Below are 13,032 nucleotides of genomic sequence, written 5' to 3' on the forward strand. Positions count from 1 at the left end.
GAGGGACAGTGCGCCGGGTCGCCCGCGCCTCCTGCCGTCCGAGCTCGGGGGTGGGCCCCGCGCCGCGAGCCGCCTGGTGCGGGGAGGGAACCAGCCCAGCTCGCCTGATGGATTGACTTGGAGATGGATCGAATTACACCATTTGCCTTGCCTCGATTTGTTTTGCTCCCGCTCGGTCCCGCTGCTGTCGCCGCTGCAAGGACTGCTGGTGGCGAGTTGCAGGATTATATCGAGGAAGCCAAGACCTAAAGAGAGAAGGAGAGATATATATTTTTTTCTTTTATTTTCTTTTTACCCTGTGCCTGACAAGCTGCTTTTTTATTTCTTTTTTTTACCAGCCGCTCCCCCCATGAGGTAAGACCGTCTTGTAATCTGCTAATGCTCGGGGCTCCTGCTGAGGATCGGACCCAGATCCTCAGAGCCCGAATCGCAGCCCGTGTGTGAGTGTCCGTGTGCGTGTGTGTGCATGCGTGTGTGTTGTCATTGGAGAGTTGATTTCTGTTGCAAGCGGCTCTGTCCGCCTGCGAACGCGCCGCGGGCTGGAGAGGTTTGGCGGACCCGTCAAAACTGGCATTGGGGGAGGCCTAGGGGGAGGGGCACATGGACTTGGAGACCCCCTCCACTGTGCACCCCCCCCCACCGGGAAAAAAAGCGGAAGGAAGGGGCAAGTAAAAGTTTCTTGCCAGGCAGCGCCGACTCGGCGCTCGCCCGCACAGGATCAGTGGGAACCGGGCTGCCTGGGTGCCCGGGCACGGCGTCTCCAGCCGGTGCGGGAGCCGAGCCGAGGCCGAAAGAGCCGGCTGCTGACTGCCGCCCCCTTCCGCCCGCCCGCCCCGGAGCCGACGCCGGGACCGTCGGGGTCGCGCGGCGCCCGCAGAGCTAGGAGTGGACCCGCGAGCCTTCGCCTGCGCCCAAAGAAGGGGTGCAGCGTCGGCGCCGAGACCCTAGCGGCTCCCCGCGGAAGCCGGCTACCTGTCAGTGCGCCCCGGGCGCTGACGGCCCCCGGCAGGGGGGCGGGGGCGGGGGCTCGAGTCCTCTGCCCCTCCACCCCCAGCCCCCCCGGCTCCAGCCCAGAGGGCAGCCACTTCCCAGCCGCCCTCTCCCCCTGCTGGCCGAGGCCGCCGCGGGCCGGCTCCGGGGCCGGGAGCTGCCCACCGCCCACCCTCCACCGCCCACCCGGCGCCCGGCTTTCTCCAGCCTGCCACTCTCCCCCGCAACTTTCCGTGCTTTGTTCTACGGCTGGAAATGATTTACGGAAGCGTCTTGGATAGGGTCTCCGCCAGGCGGCCAGAGCCCAGCGCTGAGACGTGTTACCTTCTCATCTCCCCATCAATTATGGATGGAAACAAATAAGGAAGAGTCAATTTTGCATGAGCCCCTTCTCTGGCGGCTAGAGGCGTCCTCAGCCGGGAGGGAGCCGCCGCTCGCGTCGGCAGCCGCTGGCAGGGGGCTGGTCAGGAGCAAGGTAGGGAAACTTTTATTTCCCGTCTTGACAGCGATGATGTTTGTTTCTGGTCTGCAGAAACTGATACCGCAGCCGCCTTGGGTAATTTGGAAGGGCTTAAAGCTTCCTCTGTCGTGTGTTAAGTCTTGGACTGAAATAAAAGGTCATAAAAGACTTGGTGCGGATGAGAACTGGGTTTTAAATTTTTCTCCTAAATCGACTCACGGGACCACCTCTGTCAGGTGATTGTTTAAATCCTGAACTTGTAAAGAGCTGAATGTCATGGAGCTAGGGGAGAATGAAGTAGCAGTACTAATTAAAGCACTAGAAGAGTTCAGGGTAGTAGTCACTGTTCTGGGGTGACCAGTCAGCAACCCCAGTTACAGCAGCCCAGTCTCTCACCAGTCTGGATGGGTGATTTACACAGAAGGGACAGTAGATCGTTATTATAGATATATAGACTTTGTAAACAGTAATTGGACCTTCCTTATGTCCACCACTATGGTAGGCTGCTTTCTCTTAAAAATAACGGTATTGTTTCCAGTTACTTGGGAAAAGAAATGTCTGGGTTAATTTTCCCAAGAACTTCTGGCTACTAAGAATTGTAAGTCTGCAGTAAAAAGTCTAGGTGCTTTTTTAAGGACTGTCCTTCCCTCTGCTTGTCCTTTGGAGTAGTAAAGTGGATTCTTTTATTTCAAGGCTAAAGTCCTAGGGAAAGGTTTAACTTTTTTGTTTTTTGTTTTTTGTTTTCCTAATCTGGTTTGGTCTCTGTCCCTCAGAATAGGAAAAAGACTTGTTTGGAGAAATTTTCCCAGGTTCTATCCTTGTAGAACTGAGAATAATGTCAGACAGCTCAGGGTGAGGATTTCATTATCCTTTCGGTGGTTTAAACAATAGGTTTTGATGCTGGTTTATTCACGTTGTTAAAAAATCCCGTCGCTCTCTTAGTTGTCTAACTCAGGAAATTAAGTTGTGCGTAGTCCTGTTTAACAGTGAGTGATAGACATATTCTATCACGCTGGCAAATATTACACAAACATTTACGCGGCTTAGCTAAATAGAAATTGCCAAGTAAACTCTGAGATTTGGCCCTACATTTTCATGAACTTAAAACATCTTAAGGTAAATAAACAACAGCCCAGCCATAGCTGGGTTCTGTTTTTTACATTTAGTGTCTGTGTTCTGATTAGGTCCCTAGCATGTGCTCTCAGAAAGACAGTTAAAGAAATAACCCTAAGATTTCCAAAATGTGTTGTTTAACAAACCATTTTTTCCTCCATTAGCACATTTGGTTAGGTTAACAGCCAGTTGCTGTTTCCTACTGGATCCTGCAGAATATTGCTACGTGTCTTTGCTTCTACCAGAGATGCTACATAGATTTCCTTTTCTGAGGAACATTTCTGTGATGCAGGACACTATGCCAGGAATATTGTGACTTCTCCATCACCAAACAGCCGATTAACTCGAATTTGATTTCGATTTGTGGGCATTCTGCCCTGTTCCTTTTTTTCTTTCTGTCTTCTCTCTTTCTTTCATTTTTCTGGTGCCCACTCATAGCACCATCTGGTCATGTCTCCTCTGGTTTGATGGATTTGAAAGATGGCTGTGACGTAAACCGACTAGGCCTTAGAGTGAGGGCAACTTAGAAATCCTGTGGACTTCTGTTGCTGGCTCTTTGCAGCCCAGGAAGGATCTGTCCAGTAACTGTGCGCTGGGTAAGTGGGCCCCTGCATCCTTGTGTGGTGGTTTCTGTTGCTTGAAAGGCACACAGGCAGGCAAGCAGTTATCTGAGCGTTGCTTCACAAAGATGCCCATCATTGTTAAGGACTTCTCGAAACTGGAGAAGTTCTTCACTTCTTGCTGCTCATCATAATAAACGCTGGTAATTAGCTTAGTCATTGTTCTTGCATGTGAGTTTCACTAAGATACAAAGAGTGAAAAATGCATCTGAAATGGGGTCATTTTTCACCCTTCTGAGGCATTTTATGCACAGCTAAGAGCCTGGCTAAGTGCCTAACCATTATTGGTGTAACCATAGGAGGTGAACTCCTTCCCTCACATATTGCAGGATAAAATATTACCTCTTATTTCAATTAATAGTCTTTAAGGCTGCACATTCTAGATTCATTTCTAGAGGAAGCAAGAGGCACTTGGGGTATGCCAGCCAGTCAGTACTTATTGAGGACCTGTCATTTGCAAGGAGCTATGCTCGCCCATGTTCCAACACGAGGGGAGGCAGACGTGTTTCTGTAATGTTCAACTTAAGTAAGAATGCAAAGAAATAGAGAATGGCAAAATGGATCCTTTGGCAAGAAATGTAAAAATGCACCATTTTTTTAAGCATGTCGTTGAATCCTAAAGATGAACACTGATAATTCAGTATACTATTAGTGTAGTTCATGAGTCGAAACTGTCACTAGAGCAGGAGAACTCATGTGAATGGAGACTCAGCATTAAAATTTACCAAAGCCGGTGTCTTAGGTTGCTGCCTACTTCTAGTTGCGGGGGAAACAGTGCACTTTGATGCGTTCCCATGACACTCAGAGAGAATAAAATTCATAGGACTGTATGAAGCATATCGGAACCCTCTTCAGTTGAGGTGGCTGTTGGGGGCTGACTTTTTTTCCTGAGACCCTGATGACAGTGGCGGTGCAGCTAATAAGTGGGGCCACTTCCCTCCATCCAACAGGAAAACTAGGAACCGTTCTCACTTGGAAAAGCGACCATTTATGTAACCAAGGGCGATTAAATCAATGGTCCACATCGATACCACACGAGGTGTACTTGTTTCTCAAACTTTTCGTTTCTATGAAGCTTTTGTTAACTCACCCGGATTAGCATTTTAACCACCCTGAAGTGAACCTCTGCCATTCTCTCTACTTGGACACAGTGTGTAGATTATCCATCATCCTGTCCTTGGCTACAACAGGCTGCTGGCTCCATCCCCATTTGGAGCAACACAGAACCCATCCGACTGTGAACAGCACAGCTGGCTACAGCAATTTTTTCTTCCACACCACTGGCAGCATTGTCTGGCTGTGGTAACTAAAGTTAACACCCAGAACGGGAAGTTTCCATTGTTGGGCAACCCGCCCTGGGCCCCCCTCACCCAGCGGTGGGCGCGCACCTGCAGACTCTGCTGACTTGCAGGGGTGCGCCCCACGTGAGAGAGGGCTTGCCACAGCCCCTACCACCCGCCGCACAGCCGCTTTGGGCCCGATGCAGTGACACCCCGGAATGCAGGGTTAGAAGAGGCCCTTTGGGCCTCGCTCTTCGTTCACCGTCAGGATAGGGGCTTTTTGAAAAAATGGGAGAAGAGAATGAGAGGAGCCTTGAGCCCGTGACTCCTAATGACAGAAACCAGAAAAAGACCTTGTCAAAGTTCTTTGGAGAACTGAACAGGTCACTGCTTCCTCCCTTTTCCCAAAGAGCATGCGTTGTAACTAAACCTGGGGCCTATGTCTAATAGTTCCCAATGCTTTCCATCACCCTTGTTTTCTTCTTTTCACGAAGGAGATAACCTGTTAGAGCAGCAGTTGTTTGATAAAACAAGAATGACATGAGGTGGATGGATATGTTTGTTAAGTTACGCTGCAAACCTTTAAAAACCGACTTTCACCATTGGAAGTGCTGCTTTTAGAGTTTGATGTGAGAAGGGGAGACTGCCTGGTATTTTGGCGGAGGTAGTCTGCTCGATTCCTTCCCTGATATTTGCTAATGACGTCAATCACAAATCAGCTGGGAGGGTAGGACAGGGATGGTGACAGAGAAAGGGGAAGGGCTACTACTGCCACCACAACACCTACCACTTACTATTGGTCTTCATCTTAATTATATCGTGTAACCTTCAGTCAACGGCACAAGGTGGTCTCTGTTATTATTATCACTGCTCTATCTAAAAAGACAACTCAGGGACTTGAGAAGTCAGGTCATTTTTCTGAAGTCCTACAGCAGGGACGTAGGTGGTAGAGTCAGGATTTGAACTCAGGTGTGGCTCACATTGTCAACCGACACCCTTTAATCAGGACACTGAATTGTTTCTGGGAACATGGACCCCCCTACTTATATTCCTGACATCTGGTTTTTAATTGCGAAGTCCTATTTGAGGGAAAACTTTATACTGAATGAAATGATATGTACAGCGTGACTATCCTCTTAAATTTTAACCTTTCTCTAAACGAAATCATATTGTTTTACTCTTCTTTCACTTTTATTCCCGGTGGCCGAATACTTATGACACACTCTTCAAGTGTCCTAGGACAGCATCTTCTCCCACCATTTTTCTCCGTGGTAGACTTTCCCGTCGATGATTACAGTGGCATAGGACAAATGGCAATATTCATCACTCTCCACCAAAAAGTGAGTCTGCAACAGGGTGCAATTGACATTCATTTCCCTGATCTTGGCCGGAGAAGATCTATTATGTATCTCTGTCCCGTTTCCCAGGAGTGTTTATGGGCCCCATCAGCAAAGACAGTGAGAGGTGCAGCTGTTCACTCATTAGTGGCACCAGGATGGAAAGTGTATTATTGAAGTTTGACTATGTATTATATTGTAATATGCATTTTTCTTACTTACGGCTGCAGGAGAACCCTTTTCCCTATACGAGTAATCAGACACATTGTTGAGAAATTGTCACTTGTGCATCAGCGTTTCTCTGGTTGCCCCTCCCCCTTTTATTTTATTCAGGATTCCTATGGGAGGGAAAACAACAAACACACATTACCACTACATAGAATGCTGAAATTTAAGGTGTTCAACATATATTTACGGGAAAGAAATAGGGGTTTTAAGAAGTTCAGTATGTTGGTACATGTATAATAAGGCCTCGGGAAGATCTGCAATTACTTAGCCTATTACTGGAGTCTGTATTTAAAAATAAAGTCAGGAGTTTCTACTGAGACGAGGAACTGGCACACATGAACCGGAGCAGATGAAGCTCTTTGAGAAAATAACACTTCCATTCCCAGGAGCCGGCTGTCAGCAGACCAGAGACTGACTCCCCTTTGCGTCTACGTTGGCCTAGGCACCACTTGTCATTATAGGGGTCTCTGGAAGCTTTTTTGGTCTGCAGTGTTGTCTCCATCTATCATTAAGTCCCCAGACCTCTTCCCCTGGGTAATTAGTGGATCAATTAAATAGATGTTTAAAAGCTACAGAAGCAGGAGGAAGAGGAGGAGGAGGGGGGCAGAATAAGAAGTAGAGAATGTTGCAGTTGTTTCTGTTTTTGCCATCGCTGGGGTAACCATTTGTTCATTCAGCCAATTTTACCAAGTGCCTGCTGTGAACAAGTAGGTGCCAGGGTGGGGAAAGGGTTCAAAGAGGAACTGACATGTAGTTCCAGAGCTCAAGGGTCTTACTGAGTGGTGTAGAAAAGATGAGGTGAACACACAGCCAAAGTAAAATGGCGAGCATTGTAAGTGCCAGAAAACATCCACACAGACCTATGGAAATTGAGAGGAGTGAGAAGTTATTTCTGGCTAGGGTAGTCAGGGAAGGCTTTATGGAGCCACTGATATTTGAGCTGGGCCTTGAACTAGGTAGAATTTGGACAGGTGGACTGCGAGGGGCAGTGGGGGAGGTGGTGAGAGGGAGGGCATTCCAAGCATAGAGAACAGCTTAGGCAAAGGCCCTGGGGTGAGGGTGGGGGCAGGGATCTAGGTCAGTTGTCCACATTTGAGTTCGAACCTAGGACAGACTTGTATTTCAGGTGTGAAGAGGCAGCTTGCGAGGCAGTCCACAAATATTTGTTGAGTACCTCTGGTCCACTCCTCTCCGCCGTTCAGCAGATGGCCCCGCGGCGTAAGCCATCAGAATGAATGGGATCAATCCTGTGGCAGACTGCTCTGTGATCAGAGCTAAAAACCCATATCAACTGGCAACCGGTTCGGTGTTGCACAAGAACGGTGAAAGGGAAAATATGATTTTGCCTCAAGATGGTTCCTCTCATGGGGTTGCTTAGCAGAGCCAAACTAGAAGGCTCCTGCCTCATTGGTTTCATCGATTTTAACTTGAAAAAACTCTAGACACAGACTCTATGATAAGGAATAAATTGCGTACGTATATACGGAGGGTTGGAGAGGGGAAAGGGGGATATGGAGAGGACGCTGATGAGAGCAGAAATAGCATGAGCTGGACTCCAGGTGCCCAGGCCACCCCGCAGGTCCCATGAGGCTGGGCTGCCTGTTCATCCCTGAAAGGTAGCACAGTGAGGGATGTGCAACAAGTATCTTAGTAAACGTGCTGATCGAGTTTAACATTTTATTACACTGCAGATATAGCCTAGCAAGCCTGGTAAACTGCAAAAAATGAGGTTGGAGCTGACAGTTCTTTCCCAATAAAGTGAAAAGCAGCAGTGAACAACTTGGAAAGTTACTAATGCTTCCTTTTGGAAAATCTCATCCTCCAGAGACCTTGGGGATTCAGCTCCACTTTGGGGTCTGAGCTTTCAGGGTAAACTCAGCCCCCATCCCCCAGTGGCCCACAACCCCACCTTTCCACCTTCCTCTCCACCCCCCTTCTCCCTCCCTTACCCAACCCTACTCCAAGGTAGGCTGTTGGGTGTGAGGGTTTCCAACCCATCACTAACCCCTTAAGTTAACATAAATTGTAATCAAACCGCTTAACCACAGTTAAGTTTAATGGTGAGGTGCTAAGCTTCATGGGAAGAAAGACGGGTCATTCAGTGTAGTATAAGCATGCTTATTAGAATGCATAATAAAGGAAAAATAAAATGAAAACAATTACATTAGGGAATGATTAAGCCAATTACTTTGCCAAGAATTGCTCCAGTGGTTCAATTTTCCTTGGTATATTTAAGTCTTTTACAAGTTAATAGTTACATGACAGACAGTCAGAGAAGACTCAAGTCTAAGGAATCACTGCCAATGAACGATCAATCAGAAATTATAAAATAGGTCAATGGGGAAAAAGGATTAAGCAGATACAAATTCAATATCAGGAACTTTTCAGGAATATTCCAGCGACACAAAGCAAAGAACCTGTTCAGCCAAATAATTAGTCTGGCTCCCACCCAGTTATTTTTTGAAGTGAAGGACACACTGCCTCCCCCTGCATAAAAAGCACAGTTGCCTTCCAGACAGGACCTAAAATAAACTGGCCTGGCTCAACTCGGCTAATAATAGCCGCCAGCACTTACTGTGTGCCATGGCGCTGTGCCTAGCACTCTAAATATGTTATCTAATTTAATCCCCAGGCTGCCCCAGAGAGGATAGGCCTGAAAGGTAACCACGAGCTAGCATTCACTGAGTGCTTACTGTGTGCCTGATACTCTTAAGTGCATCTACTAAATGATTTAATCAACATTCTTTGAGGGAGGCATATTATTAACAATATGCTAATTTTATACAGGTGGAAACTGAAGGATGGGAGATTAAGTAATTTTCCTAGGGCCAAACCCGGGGAGTTGGATCCGTGAGAAATGGCGTAGCAGGGTCTTTAACAACATGGACTCTGGGGCCAGCCTGTTGGGGTGTGAGTCCTGGCTGTGTGACTGAACTGCTGTGATCTGGAGCAAATTATCTGGCCTCTCTGAGCCTCAGTGTCACCACATAAAAGGGGGCTGCTGATGGCAGTACCCACCGGGAAAGGTTGTCGTGAGACATAAATGAATTAATATTTGAGCAGCACTTAGAATAGCGGTTGGCAGGTAGGGAGTGCTATAGATATACTTCAGTGTCTGTTAAACAGGAGTAAATGCAGTCTGGCTCCTGAGGCCACGCTTTTAGCCCTTATAGTGTGCTGTCTCTGCACATGTGATTTTAGCATATCTCTTTCACTGATACATAGACCTTGAGGCCAGTTTCACAACCAGCTACCCTGTACCCTCATGCACTGTACTTGCTACAAATTCAGCCAGACTGTAAAGGGGAGTTTGGCAGGAGATTTCCAGCAGCCTGGAGATTTAACCCAGACCTTGATGCCTGGTTGCATACCCCCAACCCTGATGTCAGCCGTTTCAGATTCATAATGGCAGAAATCTGGCTTCTACCGTTGCTTGTTTTGAAGGCCAGTACAGATGATCGGTATGTGTTCTGTGCCGGTTGCCTTCTGGACTGACGAAAAGCTGAATAACACCCCAGAAATCTAGGCACAGTCCCAGACTATTCCTGCCATTACCCACATCGTCGATCTCCACCAGTGGTCCTCCAGCTATGAAATTCTGCAGAATCACTAATGGTTAAAATGCAGATTCCCAGGGCCCCAGCACTAGTAGCTTTGTTCTGCTGGGTCTGGAGTCTGCGTTTTCAACAAACATCTCAGGTGACTCACACCCTACAAGCCCTTGACCACGCTTTGGTAAATGATCTCCACCCCAACAAAGCGCTAGACTTCAAGGCTAGTGTTGGCCGGCCACTAGGTAGCAGATCTGAAACCTCTCTGCTGCAGCATGGGGAGAATGGTGGTGAGCCAGAGGCATCCCAGCCCCCTCATGAAAGAGTGAAGAAAGTAATGACATCTGCTTAAAGCTAAAGAGGCTTTTTCCCCCTAGTTCACACACACATACACACACACACACACACACACACAGTCTTCACAGTGAGCAGAAATTAAGAAAGAAAAAGGGCACTCACTTATTTCTGCTGACTGGCCTATATCATTTCATAAATGGAGTCCTAGGCCAGTATTCATAGCAACAGTTTTTGATTTAATGATAAACTGAGATAAGGGTAATCAAACTTCATGCTTCAGGGCATAAGGTGATTGCCTGCTGCGGTCAGGATGGAATTTTTTCCCCTGTGCTTTGCACAATTGACTAGATGCATTAGAGAGAGTACTCAGCTGCGCTTGGAGGAGCGGGGGCTGGAGGCCCCGGCAGAAAGCTGCGCCGGGTGAGATCATATGGGAAATGGTCTGGTGTGCGATGAACAACGCCATCATCGTTTGGCTTTATCATTTTTATTTCATATGAAGATTCTGCATGCCATGCCTGCATATTTCTATAAGCCACACCATGAGATTGGGAGTGGGCTGTGTTTGGAATTAGATGACCTGGACTCCAACTTTGGTCAACGGAGTGCTCTCTGAGGGACTGAGGAGAGCACTGCCCCCTCTGACCCTCAGTCTCCTCCTCTGTGGACTCACAATAAGCATCACAGAAGATATCAGAGGTGAACGTGCTCCATAAAAGCCAGCTAAATGCTGTTAATATGTAAGGTATTATGATGATAAAATGAATTACATTTTATAGAGTCACCATTTATTATAATCAGCAATATGTAAATCCCTAATCTACATGATGATATCAAATGCATAATCACAGCGAACATTCTTTGCATTTTTAATCTGCCAGACACTGAAGTGTTTCATTTATATTCTCATAATATAATCATCATATCAACCCTTTGGGGCACATACTTTTTTATACCCATTTTATAGATGAAGACACAGATGCTCAAGGAGCATCAGTTCAATTCCTATCGCTGGTATGACAAATGATCACAAACTTAGAGGTTTACAGCCACACAATTGTATTACCTCATGATTCTGGAGGTGGGAAGGGCCAGGTGGGTTTCACTGGGCTACAGCCTTCGGCAGGCTCTAGGGGAGAAACCATTTCCTGTCTTTTTCAGCTTCTAGAGGCTTCCTTCTTTCTTCACTTGTGGTCCCTTCCTCCAGCTTCAAAGCCCGCCATCCCTGAATCCCGACTTCTGCTTCTGTCATCACATCTCCTTCTTGGATGTATGCCTCCCCCGTCCATCTTTTAAGCACCCTTCTGATTGCATTGGGCCCATCCAGATAATCCAGGAAAATCTCTCTCTTTTAAGATCCTTTGCTTAATCACGTACACAAAGTCCCTCTTTCCGGGTAAAGTAGCCTCTTCCCAGGTTCCAGGGCTGAGGTGTGGACATCTTTGGGGAGGGGTTGGGACAACACTCTGTCTACCACAATGCAGTCCCCCACTAGGAGCACGCAGTGGCACTCAGAATTCGTGCCAGAGCCTGTCTGACTTCAAAGGCCACTGTCTCAGCCACTTGCTATAAAACCTTCTTGAGTCAATCAGTGGAAGAGACAAAGTCGTAGAATATAAGTGCTCAGGAGGGCCCTGTTACTTTTAGAATAATCAATTGGGGGCTTTTAAAAATAATCATTATAGTAGTAACAAAACAAAAATTAACTATTCTGATCACCGTGTCCCACTTTGTACTAAGCACTCTGTACATCATCTTTCATTTATTTCGTGTGAGTTTGAATAGTATTTATTTACCTGATTCACTGCATTTACAGAGTCTCTGAATCCAGTTGTCTTTCATGGGGTGATTGAATAAAGAAGAGGAATTTAGGGGACTGGGGACAATTTTGGAGGACTATAGTCCTCCTTATAAGGAAGGTGTTTTAATGGACTTACCATTAAGTCCTTAAGTCTGTGGGCCAAGCCCCGGCCTTACCATCCTTAGTTTTCTCATTAGAACAAAGCAAAGTGGAAATGAATCTCCAATATTCTTGCTAGTAGTAGGACTCTTTAATGCTATATTTACTTTCATATTTTAATTACCTGGATAGTGGGATCAAATCCAATGGTGATTTTTAAAAATATGAATTCACTTTGTGAATGTGCATATAGAGACACATTCTAAAAATGTGTCCGTTAAGAGACAGACACACAGATAGTCCAACTTTCAAACTGATTATCTCCATTTATATTTTACAACACTTTGCCCTTTTCTTTTGGGATCACTTAAACTTCATTGCCACTAATATAGTTTTTAGACTCAATTTTCAGGCATACATAGATAATATTTTCAGTTAGCAATAATTTCACTCATTCAGCTCTCAGGGGTTGATAAACTACCATTGCACAATTTCGCTGTAATTTCAGTTACATCCCTGAAGAGCCATCCCCCATTGAACATGTAGGACAGATAGGGCAAATGAGTTTCAAAGTAGAGAGCCAAAACTGACGGACTGGTAATGGCTGCTGCCGCTTGTGTCGTAAAAATTTGTGGGACTACATCCACGGTCAGAGAGAAAAAGAACGCCTTTATTGATTAGTAAAATCTTCTATGAAAAAGGTACGGTGAATGGTAGCCCCTTTACAGCAAATGTGCCGCCTTTGAGGCAGTATTTTCTTTAGGGACGCGTATCTCCCTTGCAAAACTCATGCTCATTAATGGTATCGGTACAGGTTGATAAGTATTTAGTGCAGGTGTCACCTGGCGTGATGTTGACATCTCAGCTGGCCCCCAGAACAGAGCTTGGACTATCTGACCCAAGAGAAGGAAAATAAGTAATTCCCAATGGAAAGGAAACCTGGTAATAATGATCACTTTTCCCAGTTCTTGCCATTTGCTTTCTTTTGTTGCATATTCCCCCAGTTATGCCTGTTTGTAGCATTATATGTTAAACATGTTTATGTTCAGCATTTTAACATTGCAAAGACTCCAAACTGTGATAAATGATTGTGCCACTACAGATAACACCCTCGCCGTAGGTATATAAGTGGAACACCACCACACATGTACACAAACACAGAGAGATTTTAAATGATACCTTTCGAAGTCACACGGACTAAGGTTGGAATCCTGGCCTATCTGCTAATTAAATGCATGTAATTGGGTATGTCATTA

The 13,032-nt window shown here is 46.3% G+C and overlaps 1 protein-coding gene across 1 annotated transcript in view; it reads left to right on the forward strand.

The window, feature by feature from the left end:
• The first annotated feature begins 1,406 nt into the window (after positions 1-1,406).
• The window catches only part of SEMA6D (semaphorin 6D), a 52,791-nt gene continuing 41,165 nt past the window's right edge, over positions 1,407-13,032 (forward strand). The window contains exon 1 of the mRNA XM_029952496.1: positions 1,407-1,465. The gene's annotated coding sequence lies outside the window, so the exon portion shown is untranslated. The remainder of the gene's footprint in view (positions 1,466-13,032) is intronic.

Source organism: Suricata suricatta, chromosome 9, assembly GCF_006229205.1.
Source record: "Suricata suricatta isolate VVHF042 chromosome 9, meerkat_22Aug2017_6uvM2_HiC, whole genome shotgun sequence".
NCBI lineage: Eukaryota > Metazoa > Chordata > Mammalia > Carnivora > Herpestidae > Suricata > Suricata suricatta.